At 33.3% G+C, this 17,857-nt stretch overlaps 1 long non-coding RNA gene across 1 annotated transcript in view; it reads left to right on the top strand.

Annotated features, from left to right (window-relative positions):
• LOC149409661 (uncharacterized) overlaps positions 1–14,030 on the top strand; it is a 463,199-nt gene extending 449,169 nt beyond the window's left edge. Inside the window, exon 3 of the long non-coding RNA XR_016305149.1 lies at positions 13,992–14,030. This is a non-coding gene — a long non-coding RNA (uncharacterized LOC149409661). The remainder of the gene's footprint in view (positions 1–13,991) is intronic.
• The last annotated feature ends 3,827 nt before the right edge of the window (positions 14,031–17,857 follow it).

Genomic DNA, 17,857 nt, shown 5'->3' with positions numbered 1-17,857 from the left:
CACCAGGGCGATACTGAGAGTATCTTCCACTCTGGAACGTGCCGCAAATATACTATATATTATTTTAAATTAATTAATTGTGAAATAACACAAATTAATCAAATAAAATTTATTTGCGCACGCCGGGTTCGAACCCGCGACCTTCGGATCTGTAGTCAAAAGCGTATACCACTAGACCACGCCGGCCGTCAAAGTAATAGATAAGCAGATGTGGCGAATCTATTTAACTGCATCATATATTTTCAATAAATATTAATTAAACCTAGAAAGTCTACTTTTTTGTAGTTTTGCGTGTACCTGCATCTCTTACTTTAATATCATTATAGAGTTTCTATCATTTTATACTTTCTGATGTCATTGTATTTGATTTATTGTTTATGGTATATTTATACCGTTGATATTAAATAAATAAATAAACAGTCGTCCGGTCCCTTTTATGAAGTTCATCAGGGTTGTCATTGGATATGAGGCTTTGTCTTCTGATTCCACAGTGTATATATATCCTCTCCAAACCCCCTTTGTTCCCTGAACGCTCCGCCAAGGAAGAGTTCACAGAGGTGGCCTAAAAAATGTTATAAAGCCATAACAAGCGATGAAAAAAAATAACCTATAAACCTAACCTAATTAACCTATTTTTTTTTCATTAATTTATATCACTTTTTGAAGATGTGTTGAATTGTCATTTTTATGAGTTATCCAGTCACTAGTTTCTCCAGGATAGCTGTTTACATGTTCAGGGAAATGTTTAAAAAATGTAATGTGATGAAGACTTACGAATAAATTTTTGAGATTTATTATATTATCCACTTAAATAAGCGCTCCTTAAAATAAAAAAAGTTGAGGTATTTTCTGTAAATAAATACAGTACTGTGACTTGAAAATGAAAATTATTAGCGCTTTTTCACAGATAAAATAAACATATTTGCAAGTGACGTAACGACAATCCAGAATAATATTAAGATACATTATTATAAATCTACGGTGGATGTCTCTGCATCCTGTCAAGGGATAATATTCAAACCTACAAATTAATTTGAAATACCTTTATAGCTATGTAGATAGTATAAATTGTGCGTCCTTTATATTAAAATATAATCGTCTGTAGAAGACAACCTCTTCATCCAAACGACAAAATGAAGCCTCACGTCATTCAACAAATTCTGGCAAAGTATTTGACAATTTCAAATTCTTCCACCTTTCTAATTACGACTCAAAGTGACAGTCTAAATCCATCCCTTCTAAATTTATATCATATTTTAATCGCGTCTGGTTTGGAAAGCATCGCTTCATATTAAAATAACCAACCCTCACCTACCGTCACTACCTTCACACAGGCAACACTGAACACGTAATCCCTGGGAATGTGATATATCCCGCTTCGAAAAATACTGTTGTCGGCAGGTCAATATAAGTCCTTTCGTTTTCTCCTAGAGCCCAGGGTGTCTAGCACGAAGAAATAATCGTAACTACCGATGATTCATACCGATTTCTTAAGCACGGTCGCGCTTTTGATAGCTAGACCGATATTGATAATGCAATGTATGAAAAATACTGCTGTCGGCAGTTTATATAAGACCTTTCGATTCCTCCTAGAGTCCAGATGATCTAGAACGATAAAATCGATAACTTTACAATATCGTATTGATAGGTGTAACTACCGATGATTTGTACTGATTTTACGACCACGGGCGCGCTTTTGATAGCTAGACCGATATTGATAATGCAATAAATAAGAAATCGACAAACACTGGCTCATACGTCTAAGATTTTCTATGAATTGACATTCTTACACGTGAGAGGTCTACGTAAAAGTTTAAAATACCAATAAATTGACTATGTACAGGGTTTTCCAATAAGAGGTGTTATTCTGATATTCAATCGTAAAAGATCAATGGTTTCGTTGCTTGTGTGGCACGTAGCGCCGTCTTGTTGAACGGAAACGTTGTCCAGATCAATACCATCCAATTCCGGCCATAAAAAATCATTAATCATCTGTCGATAGCGCAATCCATTCACCGTAACTGTTGCTCCAGCCTCATTTTAGAAAAAGTAAGGTCCAATGACTCCGCTAGACCATAAAGAGCACCAAACAGTCACACGTTGAGGATAGAAAGGCTTTTCAACAATAACTCTTGGGTTTTCCGAGCCCCAGATGCGACAATTTTGCTTGTTGACGAAGCCACCGAGGTGGAAATGGGCCTCATCACTCAAGATGATTTGCATTTGATTCACTCAAGTGAATTTTAATAATTTCAATGCGTTGTTGAAGCGTGTATCGTTCCATTTTTATTAATGGCGTAGTTTCTACTTGTCAAATGTCAAAAAATGGCAGCTTCAATAGTAACATCTACAGAAATAGCGGGCTATTCAAAATAACACCTCTTATTCGAAAACGCTGTAGAAATTGAAATAACAATTTTAATATACATTGGAGTTCACTGCACAGACGCACCCTAAAGAAAACCGCCACTTGTGAGGAATAAGAGAGATAAGATGTAATGAAAAGTTGGGTCTACTTAAGGCTCACGGCCGCACTTCTAGCAGTTTTCCTCTTCAGTGGTAGGCATAGTGGGCTGGTACTCCCTAGAGTGTCTACTCCCGTGTTTTAATAACCTACTTGTGCGCTTAATTAAAATTCCTTGGGCGCATTCATCCTTCACATTGGAATTATCACTAATTACTCTTGCAGGCTCTCTATTCACAGTTTTCTCTACGTTTTAAGCCAGTAGTCGACAACCCCGAGCTTGAAACTATATAAAGAGGTTCGATTGAAAATTGATACAATACTAATGACGGTTGTCTGTGCTACAAATTTAGTTAGTCCTGTGTGAAATGTGGTTCAATTAACTCAAATTTGCTTCGAATTTCAGTGTCTTTTTCAAAATTGAAACTGATTGTGTGAATCTGAAGAATGCAGTACCTAGGTACCTCTAATATAATATTTGACTGAAAATTATTTATAATTATTGGCTTATTTTCAAAATTGGAACTGATTTGTCAAGGATTGTTTTTGACGGGCCTCCGTGGTCGAGGGGTAAGGCTCTTGATTAGCAAGCCGGAGGTCGCGGGTTCAAATCCCGGCGTTCGCAAGTAAATTTCAACTGATTAATTTGTGTCATTTCACAATTTAAAATAATATATAGTATATTTGCGGCACGTTCCACAGTGGAAGATACTCTCAGTATCGCCCTGGTGTAAAACCAACATTCAGAAATGGCTTTGGCCGTGTTAAGTTACCATATCCGAATAGCCAGGTACTTCCTTAGCTTCCTCTTCCCCATTCCTTCCCCTCCCCACTATCTTCAGCCTCACACATACCCCAATTTGGGTATGCGGGTTTCACATAAAAGAGGTTAATTTTATAAAAGCGTTCGAATTTTTTTGTCATTGATTTTATCAAAAGTTTTTGAAAGTAACTAAAAGTCAACCAATAATATGAAATTTATTTAGCACACAAATTATATGTGAGGTGTAATTTTAGTAGGAGGAATTATGTGTGAGGTGTATTTTAGTGGGATGAATTATATATGATGTGTAATTTTAGTGGGATGAATTATGTGTGATGTGTAATTTTAGTGTGAGAAATTATGTGTGATGTGTAATGTTAGTGGGAGGAATTATGTGTGATGTGTATTTTTAGTGGGAGTAATTATATGTGAGGTGTATTTTAGTGGGATGAATTAAATATGATGTGTAATTTTAGTGGTATGAATTATGTGTGTTGTGAAATTGTAGTGGGAGAAATTATGTGTGATGTGTAATTTTAGTGGGAGAAATTATGTGTGATGTGTAATTTTAGTGGGAGGAATTATAAGTGAGATGTATTTTAGTGGGATGAATTATATGTGATGTGTTATTTTAGTGGGAGGAATTCCCTCCACTTGAGCTTTCGTCCGCGTGTAATTTTCTCCGTATGCAATTCTATCACTGGTCACGCCTGTGCAATGTTGTCCTGACACCGCTGATGTATTATGTGTTCCACGCTCATGCCGCGAAACTGTGGGGGCTGATTATTCATAATAATCTAAGAAAAAAATCATAACGAAGAATTGTAATAGAAATTATCTGTTGTCATCGCAGCTTTACTTTTGCGAGTCGTAAGCACGTGTTCGGATAACATCTGAGAAGCGTTTGGTACGTGCCTAGTAACAGCGGTTATTCATTTCTAAAAGCATGTTCCAATTTTTGTTTAAAATATGGTAAATTCAAAATCAGAACACTAGAACATCTGACCGAGCGCGGAGAAATAATAATTATAAAGATGCGTTTATACGAACGCTTGGTGAAGACGTTTTATCATAACTTTTTTTTATTTTGGTACTGATGGAAAAAAAATTTTAACACAATTTTTTTATGAATAATCAATCACACGCCGAAGTTTCGCGGCATGATCCTGAATCACTGTGTATGACGGTATATACGGGGTCTTAAGAGACGCATTTTACTTATTTTAACCAGTGATTCCTGACATTATTCGGGGTAAAAAAAGTACATGAAATAATTTTTTTCTTCAAATATTTAAAAAAATCAGTAGGCGTTGGACAGTTGGGGTCGGAGTGAGGGTTTGGGCTGCTACTTGGCTGAGTGACTAGTGACAACATTTGGAATAAAAAAATATATACGTACAAAAGTCATTAAAACTTTATTAACATTTTTTACTCCAATAATGCCGGGAATCACTGTTTAAAGTATGTTAAGTACATCCGTTAAAACCCATATGTATATATATGTTTAACAAAATATTCACTTTTAGTAATCTTGGTTTTCTCCCTCTGCTCCTTCCCTAGTTTTGTCTCTTTCCCCATTCAATGGGTATGTACTCAGCCTGCTCTTCCCGTCACGCTCGCATTGATTATTATTACGTTATAAATCGTATTGAAGGCGGGCGAATAAAAATGATTGAATTAGCAGTTATCCTTTCAGTTGTGTTCAGTGAATACCTTCTCTGCAATCATAATACTCCTGAATATCAGATTTGAGCCGGAAGCAAATTTAATTTTCAAAGCTGATAGAGGAATTTTCATTAGTCCATTTTTTATACGTTCGATGTATATCGATGATTATCTACATACAGATTGTAAATGACGGAGAAGTTTAATTACAAGTTTTATTTTTATTTATTTTATTAGGTATAACGCCCAGCCTTTTACCTGCATTTTAAAACAGAATTGTATCTAGTAGCATATCGAAAATTATACAAAAAAAAAAATTAAATCTAATGAGTATAAAATAATATTTTTAAAACATGTAACAGTAACATTAATAATATAGATACTAGAACAATACTACATATAAGAAAAATGACTAAAACTAAATTACCAACGCTATTATAATTTGTAAGATTCAACAAAGTGTTGGTATTGATTACGCTTAATTCTATAAATGGAGTCAATAAATATGTCAATAGTACCCCCCAAACTTATTGCCAGATCATGCATCCTATTGGTAGATGACATTACAATACAAATAGATAAGTTAATTGTCTCGCAAAATTAAGCCAAAATGAAGATATACTCTTATGTGTATATTTATAGGTTATTCATATCGAGTACGTTTTTGTTTAATTAAATAATTATGTCAAGTCTTCGAAGGGAAGAATGAGCAACTTCATCATTTGCCCACATGTATAACTAACGACATACAAATTAATGCATTAGTATAGAATGTATCGAGAGAACCTCCTATCCTTATCCCATATTTCTATTCGCTTTATCTTTGTATTAAGTAAGGCCAAATAACTTCTACCTCTTACCGAAATTAGCATGATAATCTTTTTAGGTTTAACCCTACAAATAAATATTTCGCGCTATTTTTTAAATTAAATTAATTTTCATTTTGTTTATGCAGATTGTGAACAATCCTATACCAGAGATCTTAAAAAAAGTACTAACTTTACTCGCGTATTATCTTACTAAACTTTCAAGACAGTCTCTTTAAATTTCATTGCAAATTCTTTAAAATATTCCCATAAATTTGGAATAAAGCCATACTTACACCCTTCGGCTGACAATATATTTTCTTATTATTAGGCAACCCAATTATGGAACAGTCCAACCATCGGCATTATCATCCCCCTAGTAACGTTTTATACTTTCCATTGTAGTTACATTTTTTTCTGAATGAAACACTCCAAGAAGAGACGCGAAACCATCTTGAAACGTGTTTCAAACACCCTTTAATCTTGATGATTCGTCTCTCAAAAACTCCTTAAAGGCCAAATATAAAAGTGAAATTTCTTTGTTCTTGTTTTATATTATTTTCTTTATTAAATTTACCCGCAGAGTAAGTAGCAGGTAGTACTAGCACAACCCCCCAGATCACAATGCCGGGACACTGAACAAATCAGCCTCCTTCTTGTGAGGAAACCTTCAAAAATGTATTTTTATTTATTTGTTATACATTTTAAGATGTTTTAATAAATTGAACAAAAAAACTTACGACGAAAGTATTTCTTAAATCTTATACAAGTTAGGAGGCTGCTTTGAATGAGTGTCCCAGCCTTGGGATCTAGGAGGTTTTGGTACTAGTCGCTTGTTCCGACAGTAAGATATTAACTACGGGATCTGTAGAACCTCTGGACAGATAAACTTATAGTGTGTCCACCGTCCGTTTCCCCGAAGTAAGCTCAATTATTTTCCCTTACTTTATACTCTTTAATATTCATAAATAAATATATAAAAAAAAACAAGGAATAACAACTAACATGTATATTAGAAACACTAGATCTCACGGTCAAAAACATATCCAACAAGCAACTATAAATACAAAATTTGGGAAAAAATGTTCCCAAAAATTATGGTAATAAACTCTACATCAATATCCCACTCTTGTTCAAAACTTACAAAAATATTATAGCATTTAACTCTCGAATAAAAAGCTAGATACAAAACGTAGGGAGATCAGAAATAGATAAAATACTGACTCCAAAATACAGACTGAAACCGAAACCACTCAACTGCACTATAAACACCATGTAAATATTTTCACTTCTTCACAACAATATTACATTACTACACCGTAACTTTACTTTAATTCAACGTAAATTTACATTACAACTCGTTTGATTTTGTATTTTATTTTGTTTAATAAGTTTATTTATTTTTCTTATTTTGTATTTTACCCACGCACAGGCAGTAGTGCCTTTTGTGGTTTCCCTAAACTTATTTTTTTTAAACATTTTTTACGTATGTAAATTTTTATTCTAAAAGTGTGTGTACATAAAATAAATGTTTTCCTTTCAATCGGTATAGATCACACTTACTGAAATGTGTTGTTGACGTGTCCGTGTGTCGAAATATCGAATTCTATCTTGTGCAGATGGTCAATTACTAAAGCACAGGTGCTTCTAAAGATTTTATGTAAATTTTCAAAAGTCAAGTTCTTTCAATAGATAATTATAGGTAACTTCTAGGAATTGTCTCTCCTGTGTGCAGAACACAGACCCGAATAAACTCGGAAGTGAAGTGAAATTTACACTAGTTTTAAAGCGCTCGTCATTTACAGTTTTTACATTTTGTTACAAGAGAGAATATTTCAGTAAATTGAATAAGCTTAAGGGGAGATAAAACCGTTACTTTTACTAGTTGAAATTTTAAATAACTTTCTCTGTCTTTAAATCATTTATGTTGAAAGTGATTTATTTTGGCTTTAAGTGGTGTAATAAATAAATTTGCTTAGAGATGTATAGCGCCCTTCGTGGCAGACGGACGCGTCCTAACGCGTCCTCCAACCGCTTTGTGTTTTTTTAAAAATATTTTTAAGGGAAATGAGGCAACATCCCTTTGAAATTATTTTTAAAAATCAATTAATCAACATTTTAACTTAAATAAAAATAAACTTAACAACCAGTTATTTGAATTTTATAATATGTGATTTGAGTGCAGTGTTTGGAAAGTGAATATTCGGAAATTTTGCTCCAAAATATTCGTCATTCGAAACGAACGTCGATCGGTAAATGCACCCCAGATATTTTCAACGGAATTCTCGGTAACTCTGAAGGCAAGTGTTTTGATAAGCCCAGGGTAATTTATTATCCCGACCGTCGCTTTTTATTGCGGACAGAATGCACCACTTCAACAATCACCAGGAACAGGATTACATGGAGATGAATGACGGAATTGCCGAACGTCACAGCAGTGCCGCCAGGGTCTCTTATCTATGTGAGGTGTTAGCGCTTTATAAGCAGCAGACAAACACCTGGATGGATGACGAACCTCGTGCTGGCACTGTTGGTGGACGCGGTGGACTCTCTCGCTGCAGCAGCTGGTCCAGTTTCTTCACCACATAGGATTCTTGCTGCAGAGTCTCCATTTTATATCTTCGTCGAACGTCACAGCGGTGCTGCCAAGCAGACACATACCTGGACGGATGACGAACCTCGTGCTGGCACTGTTGGTGGACGCGGTGGACTCTTTCGCTGCAGAGTCTTCTTGTCACCTGTTCCTGTACTTCATTTTACTTAACTTAACTTCACTTTATTTTTGCAATATTTATATTTTTTGTAATACCTGCATCAACTGTAAAGCGCCCCTGAGGTGATATCTCACAAAAGCGGCGCTATACAAATTGTCCAGTAAATAAATAAATAAACATAGATAATTAATAAATAATCAAAATTCATTTCACAACCATTTATTCAATAATCAACACCTCTGCCAAATTTCACCCCAAGTTCTCTTGGTTTGGTGACCTAGCGTGGGTGCCCGGGATCTTGGCTGCTAATGCGTCTGCACATCCAAGTCGAATTTCGAAATATTTGACAAAATGACGTGTAATTATTAGGTCCCAATGGTCGAGTAGATAAAGACGTTGTCCTGGCAGGACAGACATCTTGGGTTCGATTCCCAGTTGAAACCGTTGTTTTATTTTTCTTTGTCTTTTTCTGTTTCATGTCTTGTTTAGATTTACAAGTATTATCTTCTTCTTCTAGAGTGAATGCTGTAGAAATGAGATCCCTGAGGCTTATGTGTCGTAAAACCATGTATGATCTTGTGAGAAATGTGGAGATCCGCAAAGAGTGCAAGGCTGATGTAAGCGTAATGAGTAAGATTATTAAAGGGACGCTTAGATGGTTTGTGGCATGTAGAGCAAATGAGCGAAGAAAGGAGTGTAAGGAGAATATATGACATGTCACGAGTCAGAATAATAGAGGAGTATGTATGAGACGATGTATGAATGCGAATGAGGGAAGAAGTGTGTGCCAAGACCGAGTTGTTTGGGGGTCCGTCCTCTCTGCCTACCCCTTCGGGGAAACGGTGTGATGGTTAGTTAGTTATCTTCTTGTTCAATAAAATAAATAAATTATTTGTAGGTTTTCAATCTAGGTAACGTTTGTTTTTCACAGCCGAGCTTTGAGGTCCTATATTCATAAGGTTCAAATAGCCACCCTGTTTAACACTGTTGCTACCATATAAAATTTCCTTTCTCTTAGGGTAGTACAGCCTGCGGCGTGAAAGGCAGATCATTAGGGGGTGAATGGCTAGCCCATGAAACGGCAATTTATACTCGGAAGGAAAAACTTATGCCTCTTTCTGTTTTCTTCTTATTTAGTTTACTTTATTATCTGCTTGTGATCAAATTGTCGAATTTTCAAGACAAGTAGTTTATTTCTCAAATCAACTTGAACAGTAATAGACCTCGCTTCCAATAAAGTATGTTTGTAAATTAATCTTACTTTAAAATCATAAAATTTATATTACATACCTTACTACTTACATACCTTAAATATATATTTTTTTTAATTCTTTCCAAAGCTCTTTATTCTTTGATTTTATTTGTGTTTTGTGCAAATTTACCAGAATGTATTTGAGCAAAGTTCTGCTGTATATCCACAACGTTAATAGTGTTAAATATCCTATCAGTGCTGACAGAAAGAGTAAGTTTCAGAACTATTTGGTGCCTTAGTAGTTAGTAATCCTTCAGTCTAACTTGTTCGCTTTTGGTAACAATTCATAGAAATCGATCTCATTGAAATCGTTGTCATGATGAGAAATGTGATCTAAACGGTGTTAGAAAGAGAAAACACCACGCTTTATATTCAAATCCAGAAGTTGCTACCATAATACGGGCATGATCCTAGTATGGTGGCTGTAGACCACAAAAAACTGTAATAATAATGTAAAAAACTGCAAATTTTTATGGATAAAGAAACACCAAAAAAAACCACGGAAGAATAAAAATGTCCACCTTATGAAACCAAACGTTCCGAAAGCAATTTGAAAAAGTATTTTGAAACTTGGTGATATTTTCATTAATTATTTCAATACGAAAGGACCAAAAGTAAGATACGTCAGAAATATTCTAGTTATTTATTTATTTTTATTTATTTAACGCCCAGAGGGCTTTTACATGGTTGGTAGTATAATTTTAATTTGAAAGATACTTTGAAACATAAAAAATAAGAATAAAATTACATTTGATAAAAGCTATGCAACAAGTCATACAAACACAAGAAACAAAAAAACAGAAAATTACAGCTATTTGTAGGTTTACATGATGTGTTTAGGAGTATTGTTGAAATAAATGTTTTAAATGATCCACAAAACTTGCCAAGTTGGTATTGAATATGTCAACATCACCCAAGTAATGATTTCCCATGGTGTGAAGCCGTTGTATCGGAGAGTGGGCAATGTAGTTACGCTTATGTGTGCTGCTGTAGAATATTGTATTTTGTCGTGTTGTTACTGTGGGTGTATGTATGTTTATAAGTTGCAGGAGTTCACAACAGTCGAATTTAGAGTTAAGTATTTTGAATAAGAACGTTAAATCGTTTATTTTACGTCTATCTTCTAATGTATGTATTTTTAGAGTATTTAATAAAAAATTGTATTTTAAGTCTGCGACAGGGATATTTAATTTAAAATTTATAAAACGTAGAAATATTTTTTGTATTCGCTCAATGTTGTTAATGTGAATTTTGTAAGATGGAGACCAAACTACTGAGTTATATTCAATTAGACTTCTTACTAGAGATACGTATAATTGTTTAATGGCTTGTAAAGAATTAAAGTTTTTAGTTGTTCTTAATACGAAGCCTAGTGTTTTCATACCTTTGTTCACAATTTGATGGATATGATTGGTGAAACTTAGTTTTTCGTCCAAAAGATTTTATTGCTATTGCTTATTTAGATTTTATTGCTATGCGGAAATACTCCAATCTTATTTCAAAGTATGTCAGAGGCCTGAGGAGGTAATGATGGGATCGAGGGCGGTAGAGGACGCACTACCCCAAGCCTTAATTCCGTATTTTATGTGTGATTGGCAGAGAGAGTAAAAATATACCGATTTTAAAAGTTTTATATTGAGGAACTTGCAAATATGTTTGAAAAAAGTATATAGATTTACGAATCATATTTTTGGTATTATTAATATGTGAAAGGTTAGTTTTTATTTAATTTTTCGAGGCATTGGCAGTTACAATCCCGGTTTGGAGATGAATATTGGCATTCGTATAATGTAACCAAATATTCTACATTTAATTATTGAAGACAATATTAGCGATTTCTAAACGAATATCTGAAACAGAAAAATCAGAAAAGGATACGCTCACATCTAGGACTCGAACCCAGGACCCTTGTCTTGCAGGTGAAAAAAAATGAAGACAATGTTGGTAGTTCTTATTCGAAGTATGATACAATTAAAAGTGACCGAGGGGGATAGGGTCCCATTAGCTCAGTGGTAGAGCGGTGTCCCGGCAAGACAAGGGTCCTGGGTTCGAGTCCTAGATGTGAGCGTATCCTTTTCTGATTTTTCTGTTTCAGATTTTCGTTTAGAAATCGCTAATATTGTCTTCAATAATTAAATATTACAATTCGAGGTTTTACTCAATAAAGTTATTCCGAAAAATAAATAAATATTCTGCATGCTATTCAAGTTCTTGCTTATTGTACGACTATATACATACGACATACGTACATAATGTAAAATTCATTTCAAGCTCTTCGTAGTGTTATCATTATTATCTGAGATTATTCTGTACCGTCATTACACTGAATACATACATTATATTCTACCCGCACTTCTTCATGAGGGGTTGAACATGAGTGATACCCCGCAAGGGATGACTGAATACAATGTAATGGAGTACAAATTGCAGACCGACCACTCTAATGGGGACTGCCACGAATCCCAATTGCGGTAAACGATACAATTTGCATAATAGAAATAACGCGTTAAAGAAATAAAATAAAAACATTTTCTCATCCCTTGAATTGAATCTGCGGCGTTAACCGAATGAAATATTATGATGGGTAGTTTTTTCTTGTGAAAGTATTTGAATATTTTGTAAGCGCTTCGTTGATTTTTTTCTTCTTTTCATTCGTGTTGTAAATTCTATTGTATCTAGAATTATTTTTGATCGTTCTTTCGTAAGTTTTTATTATTCATTAACTTTGTTTTAACATCGCAATTTTCAGTTTATGCTAGAGAAATCACGTCTGAATTAGGTCGTCAATTTTTTGTTTGTTTATTTTGATGAAAATGTATCATATTAATTTAAAGAGTTGAGAGCCAGGAAAATTATTAGTTTTTCGATGAATCCAAAAATAAAGAAGTTATTAGCTTTCAATGTGAATTTTGGTAACTTTTCAAGGTGAACGTGTTGAATGGTGTCTCGTGACGTCATACAATTCACTATTCAGTCCAATTCGGGAGCTATTCTTCGAAGCATTTTAAAATACAATAGCTCGTATTAACTCCCTAGCAACCGATTTTTTTTTCAAATCTGACATTGACAATTTAAACTTGAGGCTCGATTTATAAACTTTAATAAAATAAAATTTTGTCACAAAATCGACTTCAAGTGTGTTTCCAGCACGTAATACGAGTTTCCGGACACCGTGTACAAAATAGAATAAAATAAAAAAAATCATATGATACTTTAATTAATAATTACTAGAGGACTCGGCAATGTTTCGAGATTGTATTATCCATGTTTTTCTAGGGCGTCCCCGACTTCTATCATTCTCTAAATAACACTGGCACTAGTAGGAACAAACTTTGAAATTTTAGTTATAATGAAGTCTCTGCCATTCTATATTAACTATTATTTTTACTATTTCTACCCAAATGATCATCAGCCCATCTGCGCCATCTTGGAAAAGTGTCACGTTTTCCCGCCTTCCCGTTTGCGTGTATGTGTGTAAGTTTATGTGTTTGTATACAGACTGAAGATATCTGCTACTCCAGTTTGATCCCACTTCCGTTCCTCGCCAAAATTCAATTTTGCCCCCTACTTGGCACTTGGCACTTGGCACGTGCCCGGCCGTGCATCTTGATCTCAATGTGCTTCTAGTTCCTTGTTATAACAAGGATGCTGAGGAGAAACTATGCGGTTCTAGATATTATATGGGGTTAGTAGTTACAGAACTACTTATGTGGGTATTAACCCTGTGCCAAGAAATCCACCGTGGATTTCTGACGTTTGTACCCGTAGTGTGCTGAAAAATCCACCGCGGATTACTGACGTGTGTACCCGTAGTGTGCCGATATACACCGGTTTTATTGTATTTTGTAACTTAATGGCGTATTTAGATATTATTTATTTAGCAAGGAAATTTATTGGCAAGGAGTGCAAGTATCATAATATTTTTCCAATATCTCGTTTCGCCACATTGGTGAAAGTAAAAAATGTGTATTTATTTACAGGAAAGCCTCATATAATTTTTTTATTTATTTTTAAGATTACTTATTTAGCTTCATAAAAAATAGAATATATTCGTATATCTTTGCAATTTATATATAATTATTAAGTTCTATTTCATAAGGTCTTCTATTTTCTTGTTATCTTCTCTCATTATCTATTCAGTGATGCTTTTGTTATCCTGTAATTGTCACTATAATATTACGATGTTTTTTTTAAATATGTACTGTTTTATAAAGTTTATGTTATTATTAGAATATAATTATTATTAATAGGTTTTATAATAAACTTTATTAATACATTTATTAAAAATGATATTATTATTAATTCATGATTTTTCTTTTTGTTACAGGTGAGTTTTCCCAACCTTTACTAAGATTATTTAAATTCACCTTCCGATTTGGTAAGTTTCACGATATTAATATATTTTTTTAAATATATACTACACACATCACAATATTTTCGAGATTAAACACCCTGGAACTGGAAAAATTTTCAAAATGGCTTCAAATAAATAAGCTTAAATTAAATAAAAATAAAAACAAAATGTTTAGTCGAGCATAAGACATGCAGTGAACGTAAAATTAAAATCGATGTTTTTTTAAATATTTATTTATTCAGTTGTTTTTACATTTGTATTTTATATAGTGTCTTACAAAACTCAGTACAATTCAGTTTGATTGTAAGAAATCTCTCATTTTTACAATTTTTTAATATACCCAAAGGTATTAACATTATTTTTTTTTCTAACAATTAACTTGAATTTATTCATTGATACGTATTATATCTTGATAATTGGATTAAGGTTTTAATTACATAAATATGTATATTTTTTTAAGTGATGCATTATACTAAACTTTTGCAGTATATTAAAACTAAGTTTGATTTCTACGACGTCCATCTCATAGGTACGGTACGTTTTTTACACATTGCATGTTAGGTATTATACATTAATTTATAATTGAAAATGCTACTGATACGATGAAATACTTAGGATAGGTTGTTTCACAGAATTTGAACAATTCATCAAATTTTAAAGTTGATTTTCAAGTTGTGTGATTTTTCTATTCCAGTTCTGTTATTATATCATTACTATCCAGGTGTTTCATAAAACTGAAATAATAACATATCTTGAAAATAACCTTTACGAAACTTGAGAAGTAACTTTGAACTGAAATTCTGTGAAAGAACCCGTCCTTAGGATTTATACTAGATTAAACTGGACTGAGTAAAAACAAAAGAAAATCTCTGTCTCCGGAAAAAATATTAAAATTTTAAATTATAAATTTCCAGAAAAACTACAATCACTAATATACTCTAAATTATTGCTCCATTTTTTAACTACCCATAAGAACGCCTTCTAATGAAATTTTCGATAGTTTTGATGTACCAAATGTACAACAAATATCTGATAAAAATATACTATCAAAACTAAAATACTGAATCCTCTGCAATATCGCGTATTCATTACGCTAGATCAAATTACAATGTCATTACAAATATTCCAAGTCATAAAACCACATTCGGACAAAGAAACTACATTTATTTTGCGACAAAACCCCACGATATCCTTCCTTTAGATATAAAGCGAATAGAAAATTTGAATGATTACAAATCAAGAATAAAAACTCGGCTGAAAGAGATTAATGAAAAAAAAAACTGAAAAAAACATTAAAAATACATAGAAAACTAATAAAACAGAAATGAATAACTTTAATCCGCCTCAGCACATGTCACCCTAGTGAGGAGGACTAAGAAATACAATTTACTATGCATATATTCACTATCATGTTTTGTATGTACAGTGTTTAAGGCGATGCCATACGTAGTAATGCAAAATCATGTGTTTTTGGTTTGAAAATTTGGTCGCCTAGGAATGTTTCACATGCTTTAATTAAATACTGCGAGTAGAATACATCTTGGCCTTTGAAATAATCGAGTATTTTTTAGATAAGTCTTGTTATAAGCCCAGAAAAAAATAATGTAAAGGCCTATGAAAACTGCTTTAAAGTTCAAAATCTCCTACTTACGAACCCATTTTCGGTTATGATTTTATTGTATAATGTAGCAAATTAAGTTATTTATAAAATGATCGAAAAAAAATTAAATATTTATGCCTGAACATCCACAATATAAAATAAAAGGCACTTTTTGGCCATGTTTTTTTCATGCATAAATCAAAACAGGTGGATGGTTAGATGCGGGAATTTAAGCCTTATCGCCATCTACGTAAGGGTTGTTATTGATAGCGGCTCGATTCTAAATATTACACGACGTAGTGCATCGCCCTAAATAAATTCTCCAAAATAGAGCCATGAGAATAATACTTAGGAGAAATAGATTTTCAAAAGTAACTTCAATGTTAGAGTATCCAATTGGTTAACAGATGAAACAGATGCTGACCTTGAACGCGATGATATTTATACATAAAATAATATATAACCTGTTACCAAAATACTTTTCAAACAGAATGATATACAGCAACGACGTTCACAGACATAGCACGAGGACGTACAAAGAAATCAGACTACCAAAAAAGGACTAGGCCAGTACTCAAATCATTCTAAAAAGTGATGAAATATTATAATGGGTCGCCGGAAACCATTAAAACTACATTGTAAGTAATTTGTAAACTTTAAATATGTACAAATAACTAAAATAAAATAAATAAATAACTCGGTTCCATGCTAACTCAACACAGTGGACTATGCAACACACTTTTAAAAGTGGTATATAGTCATTAAAAACGATGAAAAAAAATTTTTTTTTAACCTAACCTACTTAACCCAGTTAATAAAGTTTTTGTTTCATCACTTTTTGATGACTCTATATAACTTTTTAAAGATGTGATGAATTATAATTTTGATGATTTATCCGGTCACCAAATAATTCATATTCATTACTACGTCTATTTTGTCCGGACACCGAATATAATATTCTGTCTTCATAGTCATAACTAAATTTTATACACTTTATTTTGCCCTTTTTGACTGCTAAATTATGTATATGCCACGTGCGTTGTGCGGACAAGCGGATTTCGTCCAGACGAGCTTGCAAGGTTCCTACATGAATTTGACTAACTCTTAAATAAATTCCTCTCGCCACTCTTTAGCGGCCCACTTCTCCTAACCCACGATCTCCCTTCGTGATAAATTAACGAAGTCGTGATGAAGCCCCGAAAACAATCACCGGCCCATAATGACTTGTTAATCCGTTTCGGATGTATTATGCAGTAACATCTCGTTCCCTTGCGCACAACCCTTAGTACTACTCTTATTATTTCTCCATAAAAGATTCACGGAATTAAAAGCGACTCGGACGAATAAAATCTGCTTTACGGTCTCATAAGAACGGGTTTTCGGGTTGATGTTTGGTTTTGCGAAGTAATGTTAATTTAATATTTCATTTCCGTTGGCATCTATGTGAAGCGTTGTGCGTTTGCGTTTGACTTGCGTAAAGCTTTTGTCGTTATTTATTTTATTCAATTTATTTCAATTTTAACCCCTCCAGCGTTTGAGGGTCAAATATGACCAGGCGTCCATATTTTATGAAAGTATTTTTATCTTTTTTCCTTTCATGTAAAAATACTTAATTTTTGACGTTAAAAAGAGAAATAATAGTTCTTTCCAAATTGCCTCAACTGCAATCCATTAATAAAATCCTAAAAATAACCAAAGTGAATAAATAATTCAAATTTCTCGGCGCTACCGTAACAATCAGTTTAACTTTAAAAACGAGATACAAGTGAAGGTACAGTTTTCTTACAAATTCCCCAAACAAAACGAACGTTTTTTCGATATATCGAGTTCTCTCATTTTTTCTATGATTGGAGTATAAATTTAAGTAAAAATGTGGTTAGCGTTTTTGACAACATTTTTCTCGTTTGATATTAAAAATTAAATTATTTATAAATAGTAATGTTTATTTTAAATGCATACACCGAAAGATAATTTTATCTTTTTTTTGTTTGTGTTTTTTTAAATAATTTCTGGGGAGCAACTTTCCATAACATTTTACTTCTGGAAAAAGCAGTATCCCTGACAATACTGTTATTCTGTAGTAGGTATTCGGTAATCCCGATACCACGTTTTCATTTATACGTTGGTGGGTACTCTCCCGGTGAAATCCGTAATAATAATTACGCCAACGTAAATATTTGATCAGTTGGTTTCCTAGGTATCGTTAGTTAAACCAGGGGTTTCCAATTTTTTTGAAGCA

Source organism: Hesperophylax consimilis, chromosome 30 (assembly GCF_061612785.1).
Source record: "Hesperophylax consimilis isolate HC1 chromosome 30, BYU_Hcon_1.0, whole genome shotgun sequence".
NCBI lineage: Eukaryota > Metazoa > Arthropoda > Insecta > Trichoptera > Limnephilidae > Hesperophylax > Hesperophylax consimilis.
The sequence above is the reverse complement of the archived record's forward strand: the minus strand, read 5'-3'. Positions and strand labels throughout refer to the sequence as shown.